Source organism: Panthera uncia (assembly GCF_023721935.1).
Source record: "Panthera uncia isolate 11264 chromosome C1 unlocalized genomic scaffold, Puncia_PCG_1.0 HiC_scaffold_3, whole genome shotgun sequence".
Classification (NCBI taxonomy): domain Eukaryota; kingdom Metazoa; phylum Chordata; class Mammalia; order Carnivora; family Felidae; genus Panthera; species Panthera uncia.
Genome location: NW_026057584.1, coordinates 44,056,743 through 44,076,781, shown reverse-complemented (window position 1 = coordinate 44,076,781; position 20,039 = coordinate 44,056,743). Strand labels below are relative to the sequence as shown.

Below are 20,039 nucleotides of genomic sequence, written 5' to 3'. Positions count from 1 at the left end.
GTGTGTGTGTGTGTGTGTGTGTGTGTTAATGCACAGCAAATGTCCCATATTGCAGAGCTTTTATTTCTCTACAAACCTGTAAGCCTTTAATGTTGGTCAAACTTCTAACATTAAAATGAAGAGGTATATTCTAGTTCTGGCCCCAGTTTGGCTAACTGACTATGATTGCCACTCCCAGTTTTAGGTTCCCACAGGAGAGTAAGAGGGGAAGAAGAATTTGCCATCAGCACTATCAACCTCAATCTGTATCTCTACTTCTACCTTCTGGCCCTTCCCTCTACCCTCACCACCATTTTCACTCTACATTGGGCTTATTCTGCCTTCCCATTCATAAGGAGCACTCACAAGGTTGGTTTCCATTGCTGAACATGGCTCTCGGTTTCATAAATTTCCTCCTCCCTCTTCTGGTCCTTTTTGGCCCACAGTTGGAGGTAAAGTGGGAGCCAGCAGCCTGAACCTGGTCTCCCATCTGGCAGAACTGGGTTTGCTTTATCTTTAAACTCTCATGTGGCTACTTAACTCTGTATGGGTGTATGTAGGTGGATTAATTTTTTCCCCCCAAGATGCCTTACCTGGTCTACTATAAACACATTCCAAAACTAGTTTATAATGGAAATAACACTGCAAGCTGAAGGAAGGCAGTACAGCCTAGTGATTAAGGGTGTGGGATGTGGGGTCAGATGACTAGGGTGCAAATCCCGGCTCTTGAGATACACTGATGGTATGACTGAATAACTTACTATCTGTATATCGCTGTATTATCTCCATATCTCAGTGTCCTAATCTCTAAGAGGCAAATGGCTAATGCAGATCTTTTCTTTTTTTTTTTTTTTCTTTTTTTTTTTTTTCAACGTTTTTAATTTATTTTTGGGACAGAGAGAGACAGAGCATGAACGGGGGAGGGGCAGAGAGAGAGGGAAACACAGAATCGGAAACAGGCTCCAGGCTCCGAGCCATCAGCCCAGAGCCTGACGCGGGGCTCGAACTCACGGACCGCGAGATCGTGACCTGGCTGAAGTCGGACGCTTAACCGACTGCGCCACCCAGGCGCCCCTAATGCAGATCTTTTCTCCTGTTATTTTTCTTTACCAGGTGAGCTCTGTTACAGACTTTGCATGCAGGTGGCAGTCAGGTAGCAAGGGATATTGGAGCTGAAATATAGTGGCCCTTTAAAGGAAAAACATGCAAAACTATAAATACAAAATTAGAGACAGGGCCTTGGAAGAGGCCTATGCAGGTGAGGAGCACCCCTGAGCTTCACTGCAAATTTCCTCTGCTGCGATGGGAATGGTGCAGAAACTACTTTCGGGTTATTCTATAGTGTTATTGGGGGTGTATTTTTACTTAATATAGTCCCTGGCAGATAGTAAGCATGCAATCAGGGTTAGTTTTTATTATTCTTGGAGGAAACACACAGGGTCCTGTGTTGAAATAAGTGTGGGAATACTACACAGCCTTTCACTCTTGGAGACTGATAATGCATGCTAACATATGTAATTGTAATACAATAATCGAAATGTGCAGATAACTAGGAGGCTTTGTCACTTTGTAGCCAATCTTGTCTTCTTCCCATGCTCACCATCTGCTGTTTCAAAAAACAAAACAAAACAGAAAGTCCGATCTAGTTTACACGTCCATCCAATATTTTAAATACAGTTGACCCTTGACCAACACAGGTTTGAACTGCAGATTCACTTATACACAGATTTTTTTACAGTACAGTGCCGCAAGTGTATTTTCTTTTCCTTCTTATTTTCTTAATAACATTTTCTTTTCTGTAGTTTTATTGTAAGATTACAGTACAGAATACAGATAACATACAAAATATGTGTTAGTTGACTATGTTGTCGGTAAGGCATCTGGTCAACAGTGGGCTATTAGTAGTTAAGTTTTGGGGGAGTCAAAAGTTACCCATGGAATTTCGACTGTGTAGGGGGTTGGTGCCCCCAACCCCTGTGTTGTTCAAGGGTCAACTGTAGTTCTCTTAGGAAGTACTTGTGTTCACTTGCATAAAATGCCCAGTAGTGTCTTATCTATCCTCTTCCTTCCACCAAGAAGGTCAGATGTCTGAAATAAGATATATTATTATTATTGTTATTATTGTTATTATTATTATTATATTAAGAGAGGTATGTGGCTTATATGACCAGAAGGCATGGGGGTAAGATAGGCCTCTGGCATTCCCAGTGCTCTACCTTCGCTACCTCCTTTGCATGCTGGGCAGTCTGTCTGCCTGGTGGCTGAAGGAGGCTGCTGTTCCTTCTAGTTTAGGCAAAGGCCCTTGTGGGACTCACTGATGGACTCAGCCTCACTTCCAGCTCCTGATGATGCTAGGGACACGTGCTCTCCAACTTTAACAGGAATAAGAATCACCAGGATAGCTTGTTAAAAATACAAATTCCTGGACCTCAGCCCCAGAGATTCGGATTAAGTAGGCTTTAGGTAGAGCCTGAGACTAAATTTTTCAAAAATCTCCTAGGTGGTGATGGTGGTGACGCAGCCCATCCAGGGAGCATGCTTTGAGTTATCAAGGCTCCCCTTTGAAATCTGTGACTGCAATATAGCCCTACCTGAGAAGTCTACCCTGTAGCCAACTTCTGGCCACCTTCCCTGCATGGCCACTATTTAAAAGGATTCTCAGCCCAGAAATGTAACCTCTTGGGAACTCTCTATCTGATCATGCTATGTCAACATGTTGTAACTGCTCCATGTCGGGGTGGGATGGGGTGGGGTGGGGCAGTCTGAGAGAACTTTCTTCCAAAGTGGGGCAAGCACTGCTCCTTTACCTTGAGTATTTCCCTCACATACTGAGCATTCCTCCCCATCGCCAGGTCAAAGCCAAGAGAGCAGAGTGGCTCTCATGTCTGCTTTTCTCTCTGTCTACCTCTCTCCCCTGCACCTCCTTCCCATTAATTACCAGGCCTGAGAGAAGAGAAGGATGCTCATTCATTTCTCTTACACCATAATCTTCTGCTCAAAATCATTCAGTAGTTTCCCATCTCAGAATAAAAGACCAAATCCTGATGCAGACCTATAAGATCTTACATGGCCTAGCTTCTTGGTTCCTCTCTTATTCCAAAGCTCTGGCTCTTCTCCTATTGCCTCCTCCACTCAGTCTGGCCTCCTTAATGCCCCATTGATCCCCAGGGACACTGTTCTAGGGTCTCTACCATACCTATTAGCAATATCTTGGAACACAGTTTGGGAAACACAGACTAGGGAGTAGTTAAATATTCCTCAAAATATAAGATACTGTCACTTTGTTAAGCTGAAAAGTAAGAGACACATCACTAAGCAGAACTCAAGGCACTGTCAACAAAGCAATTCAAAATTGTCAAGACCTCAACCACAAGGAGATACTATCTCACACCTGTCAAATGGCTGAAATAAAAAGCACAGGAAACAACAAGCATTGGCAGGATGTGGAGGAAAAGGAATCCTCGTGCCCTGTTGGTGGGAATGTAAACTGGTGCAGCCACTGAGGAGAACAGTATGGAGGTTCCTCAAAAAATTAGAAATACCATATGATCCCATAATTCCGCTTTTGGATATTTAACCAAAGAATATGAAAACAGTAATTTGAAAAGATAGATGCACCCCTATGTTTATTGCAGCATTATTTACAAGATATGGAAGCAACCTAGGTATATATTGATAGATGAATGGATAAAGAAGATATGGTATGTATACACAATGGAATATTATTCATAAAAAGAATGAACTCGTCATTTGCAACAACATGGATGAACCTAAAGTGTATTATGCTAAGTGAGATATGTCAGTCAGAGAAAGACAAATACCATGCAATTTCACTTATATGTGGAATCTGAAAAACAAACAAATGAGCCAACAAACAGTGCTTAAATACAAAGAACAAACTGGTGGTTGCCAAAGGGGAGAGTGGTAGGGGGGTGGGTAAAATGGGTGAAAGGGATGAAGAGGTTAAAAAATATTAAGACCTGAGTCTTACAGCTAGAAAAAATTAAGGTTGAAACTTAGTTTGGCTCCTTACTTGCTGTATATGACACCAGTAAAATTACTTAACCTTTCTTGTCCTTCTTTTACTTAAAATAAGTATAGGCAGTCCTTGCTTTGCACGGTTCCGACATGTACACATTTCAGTCACCATCGTTTAGTTAAATTATACCAGTTTCCCAACAACACAGTTCAAACAGCAGTTACCACATGTAGTAACTGTGAGTAATTGCATAAAATACAAACTTTGTTGCTAGCATTTCAGTCTCAAATTGCCATGTAAAATAATAGATGCACATTACGGTCAATAATCTATCACATCACCTTTTTCAAAGTCTGTCCCTGATTGGCACTGTGCACCTGTTATTCACTTCATGCACAGACCGCAAAGCCTATATTGTATTGCCTCCTTGACAGGGATAAACACATGTGGCATTTTACAAAAATCGCTAACCAAAAGAAGAAATGAGCTAAAAAAGATGAAATGCAGCAAAGAAATGAAAAGTGCTGATGCTAGAAATGAAATTGAAATCAAACATAAATGGAGTGAAAGAAGTAGCTGACCATGGGAATGTTAGCATTGCTGTCACTGGAGAGCCCCTAGACCTGCAACCAGAGAAACAGTGAAGTCTACTTAGCAACACAAGGAAAGTAATTATGAAGAAAAAGAGGAAGACATCCCAGAGGGAGACGCTGGCAAGAAACTTCCCGCTAGGGGCCCTGGGTGGTTCAGTCTGTTAAGCGTCCAACTTGGGCTCAGGTCATGATCTCGTGGTCCGTGAGTTTGAGTCCCACCTCAGGCTCTGTGTTGACAGCTCGGAGCCTGGAGTCTGCTTCGGATTCTGTGTCTCCCTCTCTCTCTGCTCCTCCCCCACTTGTGCTCATGTGCGCTCTCTCTCTCTCTTTCCTTCTCTCCCTCTCTCTCAAAAATAAATGTTAAAAAAAATTAAAAAAGAAACTTCCCACAAAAGGAAGTCTCAATGATATGTCATGACATTGATAAAGGATAAGCTGATCCAAACTGAGAACAGACTATGTCCATTTGCCAAAGAGTAAGAAAGACGCTGGATCCATATTGTAAGATACATGACAGGCAGAAGGAAGCTGGAGCTGTTCAGAGTACTCTTCATAAGTGTTTATAACTTAGTGTTTATAACTAAATCTCAATAAGAAATAAAATACTTCAGTTCCATATGTTTTTAATGTTTTAAATTACAGTATACTAATTTACTAATTTTATAAATTTTTAGATTTCCTCACATATTTAGAATCTAACAATAAGAGAATTTTAAAAGCTTTGACAAAACGTTTTTAAAATCATGGACCATTGTAATTTTTCCCATTGATTATTAGACTCTCTGCACACTTTCAGCCTGCACATTTTTATAGTCCTGTATTATCTACCATGCAAAGGGAAGACTACCTGGATAGTAAAAGAATTTACCTTACAGGGTTTGGGAGCAGATTAAATGAAACTGTGTGGCAAGCACTGACTGTGTGGTCTGGCCTGCATTAGGCTCTAAATGAATGTTGTCTATTTTATGGGATTATTCCCAGTTGCTTTATCTTGTAGGAATTTGGGAGAATTATAGGTATGTATGACTTATTTTTAAATTATAATTGGTTGATTTAGTATCATTGGAAATATTTTTAAAAATTTATTCCAAACTAAATAACTAAGCATTTTCTCCAAAAGAATTTGTGACGGCTATTCCCTGCCTCCCCACCCAAAAACATCCACAAAACTTATGAGTCACCCATGGAAGGAGAATACAACATTTAGGAGCACTTCCATTAGATAAGGAATCAAAAGGATTCAAATACATTACAAATAAGACATTATTGTTTCATTTCCTTAGTATTATTATTATTATTTTTTGTCCATCCCTGGGTTTTCCCTTTAAAAATAAAAAGTGTCCGGGCACCTGGGTGGCTCAGTCGGTTAAGCATGTGACTCTTGATTTAGGCTACAGTCATGATCTCGTGGTTCATGAGTGCAAGGCCTGCATAGGGCTCTGTGCTGACAATGTGGAGCCTGCTTGGGATTTTCACTCTCCCTCTCTCTCTGCCCCTCCCCCATTTGTATGTTCTCTATCAAAATAAATAAAATAAAAAATAAAGAGTGTAAATTTCCTTTAAAAATATGGTTTTGAGGCGCTTGGGTGGCTCAGTCAGTTGACTGACTTTGGCTCAGGCCATGATCTCTCAGTTCGTGAGCTGGAGCCCCACTTTGGGCTCTGTGCTGACAGCTCAGAGCCAGCAGCCTGCTCTAGATTCTGTGTCTCCCTCTCTCTCTGCCCCTCCCCTGCTGGTGCTCTGTCTCTGTCTTCCTCAGAAATAAACAAACGTTAAAAATAATTTTTTAACTATGGTTTTAGAGATAAAAGAATGCACATTACCTGAAGCTCGTTTGGGGAATTACTCGTGGAAGTGCCCACAATGCTTACAGAAAGGGGGACTTTTCAAAGGGATTAGCACAAGGCCAGTGGAGGTCTTATATGGGATCTTAGGACCCAAGAAAATCCTGGAAATGAAGAGAAGTGATGATGTACCTGTTATTTAACTGTTGATCCTATATTGAAAATAGCAGCTTAAAATACTCCAGAAATGATTTTTGTTGGTTACATGATCATGTGCCTTGTAGTGGAGGAAAGCTCTTAAGAGGCTGCCTGCTGATGAGTGAGCGTTTTTGGTTTTTGGTTTTTGGTTTTGTTTTGTTTCGTTTTTGATGGGCAGCTTGTGAGGATTTTTTTGAGAGGGGGTAGGTGGTAGGGGAGCAATGTGTGAGTTTTGATGCTCTTGAAGAGCACTGTATCTGTTACAGAATCTAGGTGGGCTGCTGAACTGATAAAGTGAGTGTGGCTTGTATCAGTTCTTGTCACCAGGGAGAAGTAGTATGTGCTCAATCGTTAAAATGGTTTACTGCGTGCAAACAGATATTCTTAAAGAAGCGTTTGAGCTAAGACTGCAACCTAGTGGTGAGTTTGTTATTAGGAAAAAAGTGGCTGCACTCATTATAGGCCATTATTTGAATTCAAAGTGAAAATAACTACAAAAGAGAAGTATGCTCTTGTCCTTCATGGGAAGATTGGTCTTCGAGGAGTGTTGTCCAGGGGCTAGACATGGAGAGAGGATGACTGGAATCGGACGCCTGTGTAGGTAGCATTTTCTATCTTGTCTGAAACTTCTGCTCAGTTCCCTGTTGGTCTCTTTAAAGATGAGGTAAAACCTTGCTGGGCCTGCCCTGGCTTATCTTCTCACACTAGTTGGACTCATTTCTTCTGTTTACTGGTTTAATCCGTTCCATCTTAAGGTAGACTTTGACTTGCTTTTTGTTTCTGTGATTGAAGCGATTCGAATCCTACTATTCTTGAAGCCAAGTAAATATTTCGTGTAACATGATTCTAAGTATCATTCTCATTATTCTTTGACTCAACAATAATGTTGTTTTTTTATTACAGTCTGACATAGCTTTTATTTCTTAGAAATGCTTCTTACTCATTGTATTGATTACTATTTCATATTCTATTGTATTAACATGGAAAATTGATTGACAAAGCACCACTGAGGCTTTGTTCCTGTTAAAAGGATCGCTTCTCTTCATACAAAATGTGGAATATCCGAGAACTGTCTCTGTGTAAGAATTTGAGCCTTTTAATTATTGTGTATCTTGATCTCACTTTTAAAGTCTGCTTGTATCTTAATTTCCCTCATTTTTCATCAATCTTTTTTAAGCATATACTTAAAAATTAATTTAATTGTTTTTTGATTTTCATTGTCAAATCATTCTTGCTCCTTAGTATTCTAATTTTTAGTTCACTTATATTACCTTTCTTTTTATGTAGTTTTATTTTGTGCTCCTAAATGTTGGAGTATGGGAGTCTGTAGCATTGCCAAATGCAAAACTTTACCTGTGAATTTTTTTTTCTTTGTTTGCTCCTCCCAAATCTTTTTTTCTGGCAAAGCTGCTTGTTATTTGGGTATGAAATCTGGTTATTCTGTACGTAATAAAATCAGTCTTGTGCTTTCATGAAGGGTGTCAATATATACTACCATTGCCTTTCAAATTCTTTCTCCACCTCAGGTCTTCTGCATTTAATTTAAGTGCATCTTCAGAAAATGTCTTCATTCTTTCAAGTTTATGTGCTCCTTCCTAAATGTTGGAGTATGGGAGTCCGTAGCATTGCCAAATACAGATAACTCATGATTGCAAGCAAGATTCACTGCAGTAAGTTGACTGTAGGAAGCCCATCTCTGTCAGTGAAATGATGGCCTCTATAAAATTTAGAGGATTTTTTGTCTCCAGTGTCACCCTAATGAAACAGTTTTGGATTTTTGTGTGCTCTTTAAAACAACTTTCTACAAAGTACAAATTTGGACTTGATTTTAAATGCAGTGAACCAAGAAAGCTATGAAACCAACCACTCTGTAATCGATACAGAAATCAATGCTGTAATAGTAAATTATCTGAGAGAGCTTTCTCTTTTCCTAGCACTCATTTGGGATGTATCCTGGGAAATCTGTGACACAAAGATCATGGTGGCTGACATGGCAAAAGACAATTTCTACTAAAATAAAAGTTTGTGGGGCAAAATGCTTTTCTATAAACTAAAGAGCATAATATTGAGGGAACCAAAATAAGTCCTTCCTCCCCCATACACTTAATTATATTTTAGAAAGAGGAGACAAATTAATGAAACAGCATGACAGTTCTCAGAGCTATAGATTTTCAACAAAATTACTTATATAATGAAGCTATGAAAAATATATGAGGAGATATTTTTGAAGGCCCTCAAAATCTTTTTAAAAACAATAATGTCTTTAATAATTCAGATTTATTAATTACTCCAGAAGTAATATATTGAAAATGAGAGTACATTGCATACTGGAAAGTATCATTATATAATTAAAATTTTATTAACAGAAAATCATGTTGTATAAATATGTGTAAAAATACTATAGTAAATCGAAAGCATATTTGCAGTGTCCTTTTAAAACTTAATTTTTGAATAATTTCTGATTCTCATATATGAGAGAAACCCACAAAGTTTATTTTTCAGGTCTCAAAGAGCTATTTTATCTGGCATTCTAAATACATCTAAGAGAAATGCAAGGAATACTGTTTTCTTTTACATCCTTCTCTAACAACAAAAAGATATCTTTAGTTGGTGATTAATGTTATTTAAAGTCCATAATAAAAGCTCCTGGATACATACTTGTTTAAGGGCAAAATAGAGTAGGTTACAGAACTACGACTTTAGGTAAGGGAAGATGAAGCAAACAGAATTTGGCCCACAAAATCACAGATGTGGAGAGGGCCAGAGTGGTAGGAAAAAGGGGGCAGTCAGTTAAGTGTCTAACTCTTGATTTTGGCTCAGGTCATGATCTCATGATTTGTGAGATCAGGCCCTGCTTTGGGCTTTGTTCTGTCAGCACTTGGGATTCTCTCTCTCTGCCCCTCCCCTGCTCACCCTTTCTTTCTCTCTGTCAAAATAAACATTTTTTTAAACAAAGAAAGAAATGACATCAGAAGAACTGTCATGCTTTTTTGTTTTGTTTTTTTAACTTTGTAGGCTTAAATAGATGATAGATGGCTAGAAAGAGAATATACCTACTCACTGTCCTGAAGTTTCTGATGGATTTGTGTATTTGGCCCAGGGCATAGAGGCTTAGTGGAAGTCAGCTGGCCACATATCTCAGCAGCTTCCCTTGGCCACCAGAGCCCTTAAAAGAGGGATATACAACTTTTAATACTAGCTGCAAAAGGTAAGCCTTTTCAGATCCGGGAAGTTTTATTTTATCCTATGCTTTAAAAAAAATTTTTTTTTAGTGTTTCTTATTTTTGAGAGAGAGACAGGGAGAGACAGAGAGACAGAGAGCAAGCAGGGGAGGGGCAGAGAGAGAAGAAGACACAGAATCAGAAGCAGGCTCCAGGCTTTGAGCTACCAGCACAGAGCCTGATGCGGGGCTCAAACTCACAGACCGTGAGATCATGATCTGAGCTGAAGTCAGCCGCTTAACCTACTGAGCCACCCAGGTGCCCCTATCCTGTACTTTTTGTACCAGGGACATACATTACTATTTAAGAAGAACTTGGACAACATATGCCCTCATTGGAAAAAACAACTAAGACATCTAGGACTCTCTGGTTCTCCAGCCTAACTCAGCAGCAAGCTCATTGAGAAGAAAAAGCAGAATGAATGCCCAGATCCACGAGTAGTGTCCTGAACTCCAGCTTTCTGAGGTCTCAGAAAGCCTATTTCCCCCCAAATACTCTTTCCTCCTTCAACCCCATATCCCTAAACCACTACCCAGAGCAATAAATTGATGGGATATAGAGACATGAATGGTGAATTTATGGATGATAAATCTTGCACAAGCTCAATACTTGCACAGGTTTGAGAGGGGTGGTAAATCTTAAAACTATCTAAATGTAGCTCTTATACTACTACAAAATAAAAATTCACGTGGAAAAAAGCACTATAAAGTTTATTCATCCCTCATGATCTGCAAGAAGATGATTCAAAATGGGGTCATTTTTTTTCCTAGCAAATTGTCTCAGTCACATTTTCTCCCACCTTACCTGTTTTGATGTTTAGGTAACACTGGATGGAATAAGTCTCAGCTAGCATTTGTTTGCACTTGCTGTTCAAAGTGTGGTATGTGGACCAGTAAAATTAGTACCATGTGAGGACTTGTTAAAAATGTAGACATGTAGTCTCCATCCTATACCTACTAAATTAGAGTCTGCATTTTTAAAAGACCCCTGGGTAATTCATAGCATATTACATTTTGAGAAATGCTGCTTTATGTAACTTAGGGTGGGTTACTGAATCTTTCCCCTTCTTGTTTTCTCTTTGGTCAAATGTGTAGGAATTTTAAGACTACAAGGAACCTATTAATGAGGATTAGTGGTTTAGAGCATAGACTCTGGAACCAGCGTGGCTGAGTTTGATTCCCAACTCTGCCACTTACTGTGTGAACTTGGGTAAGTTATATAGCTGCCCTGTGTCCCAATTTCCTCATTTGAAAAATAGGTATTATGTGATGGGTATTAAGGATGGCACTTGTTGTGATGAGCACTAGGTGTTATATGTAAGTTATGCATCACTAAATTCTACTCCTGAAACCGATTTTATCAGATATGTTAACTAACTAGTATTTAAATAAAAACTTGAAATTAAAAAAAAAACTTTAAAAAAAGAAAAATAGGGATTATAATCGTATGTACTTCATGAAGTTGTGAAAAATCGAATTTAACAAATGGAAGTATTTAGATTAGTGCTAACTTAGTACAGAATAGGTACATGTATCAGTTCTCATTATGACAACATTCTGGATTAACTACCATTCTAGAACATATGGAGATGCCAACTGACTAATTTTGAAAGATATTAGTGAGAGTTTTCCGTTAGTGTGTTTGGAGACTTGAGGAAAGGTTCATGGAGAAAATGGGAATCTAGAATAGCTTTAGGGGATGACGAAATTTGGGGATGATTAGAGACAAAAAGCATTTAAGGGCATTCCAGGTGAAACAGGTTTAGAGGCAGGAATAAATACTTGGAGAGGAACAGAGGAAAGCAGGGAATCATACCTACTGGGTGCCAGGAATGTTGAAGAAGGTGTGGGGTGACAAGAGTGGGAGGCTGGTTAGGCATTTGAGAGGCTAAGATTAGATCTTCTTAATTCCAGACTAAAAAATGGGAGATAGATAGATGGATAGATAGATAGATAGAGGCAAACAGAATAAAATGATGCAGGAAAACAATAGACAGGATGGCTTAGTGGAAGAGAGAACAAAAGAAATACGAAGCAGGATTTGGTTATTAGACATGGAGAAAATATAGGGGAGGAGGCAATTATAGCTCCAGGATTTTAAGTCTGCGGGATGAGGAATGTGAAGGTGTTTTTAGCAAAAATGAGAATATTAGAAGCATAGGTGCTTTGAAGAAAAGCTATCTTTGTTTTTTGAAGTGTTGAGTACAAAAGATGGAAATACATCCAATAAATTATTTGGCAGATGTAGCAGAAAGAGCTCCATTTGGAAAAAGGGCCATCATACTTTTGCCTTTTATTTTTGCATTACTGAGCACATGACTGCCATCAATACAAAAGTGACACCTTAGAATTCTAGAATGATATCTTTGTTTTCTTTATATGTTTCAAATTCTTAGAATCTGTCTACTAAATATTTTTAAAGTAAGTTTAAATTAAATGAATTGCAATATTGGTTTTTTGTGAATCAATCAGAGAACCTGAAGGACGATGAGTCTCACATCCACTATTCCATTATTCTGGTCCCTGGACAGCATTTCCACTAGCCTCAAAGGAATTAAGAACAAAGGAAATATGTAGCTCTCAGACTTTTCTAAATACTCCCAGACCTAGAAGGCAAAGATCTTAATCTTTTTGTTCAGGAAATAGACAGGCACAATTCAGTGCCGTCATCAATAATGGTGACCAGAGTCTCTTGCCTTTAATGAAACAGGAGCAGAAAAATTGATTGGGAAGTGGCATGTATCTTATCATAATACCCATCACTGGGTGAAAAGTGCATTTGTGAGCAAATCTAATACTGCCTAGCAACTGTCTCCAGGCAAAGGGGGCTTGGGAGCCAGCTGTGGTTGCCTTTCAGGAGCCACCAACCTGTCTATACACTTCACAGGATATCTGTTTGGGATTATTTGGATTCCAGTTTTAAGGTATAGTTTTTATTGGAAACTCTTAATACTAAGCATTTTGCTTTTTAGTGATGGACACAATAAACCTAATATTACTCCTTTTTGTCCCTCTCTAAATATAACTACACAGATTTTTAACCATAATGGAATATGTCTGATGTCAGGAGCTTCTATATTTTAAAAGCTATTTGCCCATTCCTTTTAAGCCTGCCAGTTTCTTAAGTGGTCTAAGACCATACCCAGATAAATTTACACCCACTTCTGAGAGCATAAGATGTGGTATTATATATACATCAGAAACTTTTAACTTTTAACTCTCCCCCTGGAAAATCCATCCCTGGCCTTCTTGTGCAGACACTCCTCTCCTTCCAGAGCTGAGCATGATTTATGTTCTTGCCCCTGGCCTCTGCAGCAGGATGTAGCTCAGCTCATAGCAGTGAAGCAGGAGTCCAGAGGAACTGGGGGTTATGCCAGAATTTGATGAGGGGCAAACAGGCCATGCTAGTAATAGAAGTCTCTCCAGGGAGAAGAGTGCTCAGAAAACTTAGAGGAATACAGTAAATACCATAGACTCATCCTGGTTGAGTACTTTCTGATACACCTGAGCAGTTCACCACCATCCCCCCTCCCGCCCCCGATTCTGTCCCGGCTGGTTGTTCCCGGAGTCTGCAAAGACTTCCCAAAGTAGACACTTACGTTCAGTCAACCACACATTCATGCTTTTATCCCCATGGCTGCTGGAAAGCCTCACTCTCTTTCTGGCTCATTTTTCTCCTGCTGTCCAGTCTCTTCCCTCCATTCCACAGGATCCTCTGAGAGCCCTATCCCTTTGCAAACCTACTTCCCTCATCACATCATTATTATGATGTGAGGTTGAAACCCCAAAGATCTTACTTCATCTCCAGCCCCCTCAAACTGAGACTGCCCTTTTTCTATAACCATAACCTCATTTTTAAATTATTTTTTAAATATGAAATTTATTGTCAAATTGGTTTCCATACAACGCCCAGTGCTACCATAACCTCATTAACAAGAACCAGACTGCCTTCCTCTTTAGCTACCTACGCCGCTTCCAGGCCTTTCTTATTTATTTTCATGAGAAGCCCCTCTGCATTTGGGAGACAGTGTAACATTCAAAAGCACAGGATTTAGATGTGGGCCATGTTTTGGAATGCTGGATAGATCACCCAACTTTTCTGATCCTCTATTTCCATATCTGGAAAAAGAGGATAAGAATATCATTTCGCAAGTTTATGGAGGTTAATTCATTCTTTCTTCTCACAAACCTTTACTGATTACCACGTGCCAGGCATTTTTCAAAGTACTGAGAAAAACAGTTCCTGCCTTCATGAAGCTTGTAGTCTCATGAGACAACAGTTAAGAGTCTGTTTTGGTTTGTCTCTCTTTTTTGTTTGTTTGTTGTTTTGTTTCCTAAATTCCACATAGGAGTGAAATCATATGATATTTGTCTTTCTCTGACTAATTTACTTCACTTAGCATTATACTCCATAGCTCCATCCACGTTGTTGCAAATGGCAAGAATTCATTTTTTTTATGGCTGAGTAATATTTCATTGTATATATAGACCACTTCTTCTTTATCCATTGGTGGACACTTGGATTGCTTTCATATTTTGGCTCTTGTAAATAATGCTGCCATAAACAGGAAGGTGCATGTATCTTTCCAAGTTAGTGTTTTCGTATTCTTTGGGTAAATACCCAGTAGTGGAATTACTGGATCATATGGTAGTTCTATTTTTAACATTTGAGGAAACTCTTTAATGTTTCCTACAGGGGCCGCCCTAGTTTACCAGTCTGCATTCCCTTCACAGAGTGTTTCCTCTTCTCCACATCCTCGCCAACACTTTTTTTCTTCAGGTTTTTATTTTAGCCATTCTGACAGGTATGAGGTGGTATCTTATTGTTTTGATTTGCATTCCCCTGATGATTAGTGATGTTGAGCATCTTTTCATGTGTTGGCCAACCTTATGTCTTCTTTAGAGAATTGTCTGTTCATGTCTCCTGCTGCGCATTTTTAATTGGAGTGTGTGTGTGTGTGTGTGTGTGTGTGTGTGTGTGTGTTAAGTTCTATAAGTTCTTTATATATTTTGGATACTAACCCTTTATCAGATATGTCATTTGCAAATACCTTCTCCCATATAATGGGTTGTCTTTTAGTTTCATTGATTGTTTCCTTCACTGTGAAGAAGCTTTTTGTTTTGATGTAGTCCTAATAGTTTATGTTTTCTTTTGTTTCCCTTGCATCCGGAGACCTATCTAGAAAAAATATTGCTGTTGCCAATGTCAGAAAAATTACTGTCTGTGCTCTCTTCTAGGATTTTTATGGTTTCAGGTCTCACATTTAGGTCTTTAATCCATTTTAAGTTTATTTTTGTATATAGTGTAAGAAAATGGCCCAGTTTCATTCTTTTGTATATAGCTGTTTAGTTTTCCCAGAACCATTTATTTAAGAGACTGTCTTTTACCTCTTGTGTATTCTTACCTCCTTAATCTAAGATTATTTGACCATATAAATATGGGTTTATTTCTGGGATGTCTATTCTGTCCTATTGATCTAGGTGTCTATTTTTGTGCTGGTACCATACTGTTGTGATTACCACAGCTTTGTAGTATAACTTAAAATCTGGGATTGTGATTCCTCCAGTTTTGGGTTGTTTTTTTCTTTCCAAGATTGCTTTGGTTATTGGGGGTCTTTTGTGGTTCCATACAAATTTTAGAATTGTTTGTTCTAGTTCTATGAAAAATTCTGTTGGTATTTTGATAGGGATTACATTAAATCTGTAGATTGCTTTGGGTAGTATGGATATTTTAACAGTATTTGTTCTCCCAGTCCATGAGCATGAAATGTCTTGCCATTTGTTTGTGTCATCTCTATCCTCTTTCATCATGTTTTATAGTTTTCAGAGTACAGGTCTTACATCTCTTTGGTTAAGCTTATTCTTAGGTATTTTATTATTTGGGTGCAAATGTAAATGGGATTGTTTGCCTAATTTCTCTTGCTGCTGCTTCATTATTAGTGTATAGAAATGCAGTGGATTTCTGTACATCAGTTTTGTGTCCTGCAATCTTACTGAATTCAATGATCAGTTCTAGTAGTTTTTTGGTGGGGTCTTTAGGGTTTTCCACATATAGTATCATGTCACCTTCAAATAATAAAAATTTTACTTTTTCTGTACCAATTTAGATGCCTTTTATTCCTTTCTCTTGTCTGATTGTTGTGGCTAGGATTCTCAGTTCTATGTTGAATAAAAGTGGTAAGAGTGGACATCTGGCCTCAGGGAGAGTTTTCAGTTTTTCACCATTGAGTATGATGTAAGCTGTGGGTTTTTCATATATGGCCTTTATGATGTTGAGGTATGTTCCCTCTAAAGTGACTTTGTTGAGGGTTTTTATCATGAATGGATGTTGTCCTTTGCCAAATGCTTTTTTCTCCATCTATTGAAATAATCATATGGTTTTCATCCTTTCTTTTGTTTATGTGCTATATCACATTGATTGATTTGTGAATATTGAACCACCTTTGCATCCCAGGAATAAATTCCACTTGATCGTGGTGAAAGACTTCTTTAATGTATTGTTGGATTTGGTTTGCTAATATTTTGGTGAGGATTTTTGCATCTATGTTCATCAGAAATATTGGTCTGTAATTCTCTTTTTTTGTAGTGTCTTTATTTGGTTTTGGTGTCAGGGTAATGCTGACCTCATATAATGAATTTGGAAGCTTTCTTTCCTCTTCTATTTTTTGGAATAGTTTAAGAAAACTAGGTATTAACTCTTTATTTTTATTTAAATGTTTTTAGTAGGCTCCACAGCCAACATGGGGCTTGAACTGACAACCCTGAAATCATGGTATACCAACTGAAATAGCCAGGTGCACCCCTAACTCTTCTTTAAATATTTGGGTGTATTCACCTGTGAAGCTCTCTGGTCCTGGACTTCTGTTTGTTGAGAGTTTTATGATTACTGATTCAATTTAATTGCTGGTAATCAGTCTGTTCAAATTTTCTACTTCTTCCTGATTCAGTTTTGGGAGGTTATATGTTTCTAGAAATTTATCCATTTCTTCTCAGTTGTCCAATATGTTGGCATATAATTTTTAATAATATTCTCTTATAATCCTTTGTATTTCTGTGGCATCCATTGTTATTTCTCCTCTTTCATCTCTGATTTTGTTTATTTTTTTTCTCTCTCTTTCTATTTTTTTGATTCATCTGATTAAAGGTTTATCAATTTATTGACTTATACAAACCAGCGCCTGGTGTTAATGATCTCTTGCATTGTTTTTTTTAAGATTTTATGTCATTTGTTTTTGCTCTAATCTTTATGATTTCCTTCCTTCTACTGGGTTGAGTTTTGTTTGTTTTTCTTTTTCTAGCTCCTTTAGGTGTAAAGTTAAGTTGTTCATTTGAGATCTTTCTTGCTTCTTGAGGTAGGCCTGTGTTGCTATGAACTTCACTTTTAGAACAAATTTTGCTGCATCCCAAAGATTTTGGATTTTTGTGTTTTCATTTTCATTTGCCTCCATGTATATTTTGATTCCTTGGTTGACCCATTCATTGTTTAGTAGCATATTATTTAAACTCCATGTATTTGTGCTCTCTCCAGATTTTTTTTATGGTTGATTTCTAGATTCATAGCATTGTGTTCAGAAAAGATGCATGGTATGACTTTCATCTTTTTGAATTTATTGAGACTTATTTTTGGCCTCATATGTGATCTATTGTGGAGAATGTTACATATGAGCTTGAAAAGAATGTGAATTCTGTTTTAGGATGGAATGTTCTGAATATATCTGTTAGATCCCTCTGGTCCAATGTGTCATTCAAAGCCTGTTTCCTTGTTGATTTTCTGTTTAGCTGATCTATCAATTGATGTAAGTGGGGTGTTAAAGTTGCATACTTGTATTGTGTTACTACTATTGATTATTTATGCTTGTTATTAACTACTTTATGTTTTTGGGTTCTTTCATGTTGGGTGCATACATATTTGCAATTGTTATATATTCTTTTTTTTAATGTTTATTTGTTTTTGAGAGAAAGAGAGAGAGAGACAGAGACAGAATGTGAGTAGGCAAGGGGCAGAGAGAGAGTGAGATAGAATTTGAAACATGCTCCAGGCTCCAAGCTGTCAGCACAGAGTCTGACATGCAGCTTGAACCCATGGACCGTGAGATCATGATCTGAGCCGAAGCTGGACGCTTAACTGACTGAACCCCCCAGGCGCCCCTATATTCTTTTTTTTAAGTTTATTTGTTTTTTAAGTTCATTTATTTGGGGGGGGGGCAAAGAGAGAGGGAGAGAGAGAATCCCAAGTAGGCTCTACACCATCAGTGTAGAGTCCAATGTGGGGCTTGATTTCATGAACCATGAGATCATGAATTGAGCTGAAGCCAAGAGTCAGACACTTAAAGGATCGAGCCACCCAGGTACCCTGTTATATATTCTTGTTGGATTGTTCCCTTTATAATTATGTAGTGTCCTTCTTTGTCTCTTGTTACAGTCTTTGTTTTAAAGTCTATTTTGTCCAATATAAGTATTGCTACCCCAGCTTTCTTTTCACATCCATTTGTATGAAAAACGCCTCACCATCCCTTGGCTTTCAATCTGCTTGTATCTTAGGTCTGAAATGAGTCTCTTGTAGGCAGCATATGGATGGGTCTTGCCCTTTTATCCTTCTGTGCCCTTATATCTTTTGACTGGAGTATTTAGTCTATTTACATTCAAAGTAATTATTGACAGGTGTGTGCTTACTGCCATTTTGTTTCATATTTTGTGGTTGTTTTTGTAGTTCTTCTCTTTTCCTTTCTTCTCTTGCTCTCTCCTCTCACAGTTAGTTGGCTTTCTGTAGTGATATACTTGATATACTTTCTGTAGTGATATACTTTCTCTTTACTTTTTGCATATCTATGACTGGTTTTTGATTTGTGGTTACCATTTGGTTTGTTTATAACATCTTATGCATATGGAAATCTGTATTAAGTTGATGGTCACTTTAAGTTTGAACCTTCTTTACTCCTCTACTCTCCATGTTTTAGGTATATAGTGTCCTACTTTACAAACTTATTTTGTGATTTCCTTGACTGATTTTTATAGATATACTTATTTTTTACTTCTTTAGTGCTTCCTACTTTTTTTACTCCTACTTATGGTCTTTCTTTTCTACTCAAAGAGTCCTCTTTAACATATCCTGTAGGGCCGGTTTAGTGATCATGAATTCCTTTAACTTTTGTTTGTCTGGGAAACTCTTTATCTCTCCTTCTATTCTGAATGAAGGCCTTGCTGGATAGAGTATTCTTGACTGCAGGGTTTTTTTCCTTTTAGCACTTTGTATATATCATGCCACTCCCTTCTGGCTTGCAAAATTTCTGCTGAAAAAATCCACTGGTAGCCTTATGAGGTTTCTCTTGTATGCAACTGTTTTCTTTTTCTTGTTGTTTTTAAAATTCTCTTTTAATCACTACTTTTTGCCATTTTAATTACCATGTGTCTTGGTGTGGACCTCTTTGGGTTGATTTTGTTGGGGCCTCTCTGTGCCTCCTGGATCTGGATTTCTGTCTTCTTTCCCATATTCAGGAAGTTTCCAGCTATTATTTCTTCAAATAAATGTTCTGCCCCCTTCTCTCTCCTTCTTCTGGAATCCCTATCGTGTGAATGTTATTACGCCTGATGGCCTATTATCATTTCTAGTCTATTTCATTTCATTTCAAGTCTATTTTCATTTTTTTTGCTCTTACCTGTTCAGCTTGATTATTTTCCATTAGTCTGTCCTCCAGTTTGCTGATCCATTCTTCTGCTCTCTATCTATTGTATTTTTTATTTGATTTATTGAGTTCTTCATCTCTGAGTGATTCTTTTTTATGTTTTCTATCCCTTTGTTAAGGGTCTCACTGAGGTTTTTCACCCTTTTCTCAAATCTGGGAATATCTTTATGACCACTCTGAGGTTAGTAAACAAATTACCCTCCTATATACCCTAGGCATTTTTTAAACTGCTGCTTCTATGCTGTGTCTCTGAGGGGCTGTTTGTTGTGCTGTCTCTTTAAGGGAGGGAACTGAGTTTTCTCTGACCTTTCTGGCTCTCCCAAAGCCAAGTGGTTGATTTTTAAAGTTCTAGGTTTTAAGTCTCGCTGATTATAAGAACTCATGAAATCTGGCCCCTCTGGTGTTCAAAGCCAAATGTTGTGGGGATTCGTCTTTCCCATGTGGGTACACCAGGGTGAGAATCTGTTTCTCTCCCCTCTCTGTGCTATTGGCTCCTTCCCTCCTGCAGACACTCCTGTAGGTCTCTTTAGCTCTGGATCACATCTCTGCCCTTCCTACCTTCTTCAATGCAGCCTCTTCCCTATACTTAGCTGTGAAGAGTTT

General features: G+C 38.2%; 1 protein-coding gene and 1 long non-coding RNA gene across 4 annotated transcripts in view; one reads left to right on the top strand and one right to left on the bottom strand.

The window, feature by feature from the left end:
• LOC125911467 (uncharacterized) overlaps positions 1-13,548 on the bottom strand; it is a 41,660-nt gene extending 28,112 nt beyond the window's left edge. The window contains exon 1 of the long non-coding RNA XR_007454328.1: positions 13,353-13,548. This is a non-coding gene — a long non-coding RNA (uncharacterized LOC125911467). The remainder of the gene's footprint in view (positions 1-13,352) is intronic.
• CC1H2orf88 (chromosome C1 C2orf88 homolog) overlaps positions 12,570-20,039 on the top strand; it is a 57,518-nt gene continuing 50,048 nt past the window's right edge. Inside the window, exon 1 of one of the 3 annotated variants that reach the window (XM_049615329.1) lies at positions 12,570-12,677. The gene's annotated coding sequence lies outside the window, so the exon portion shown is untranslated. The remainder of the gene's footprint in view (positions 12,678-20,039) is intronic. The other 2 variants (XM_049615334.1, XM_049615330.1) reach the window with 2 other exon arrangements.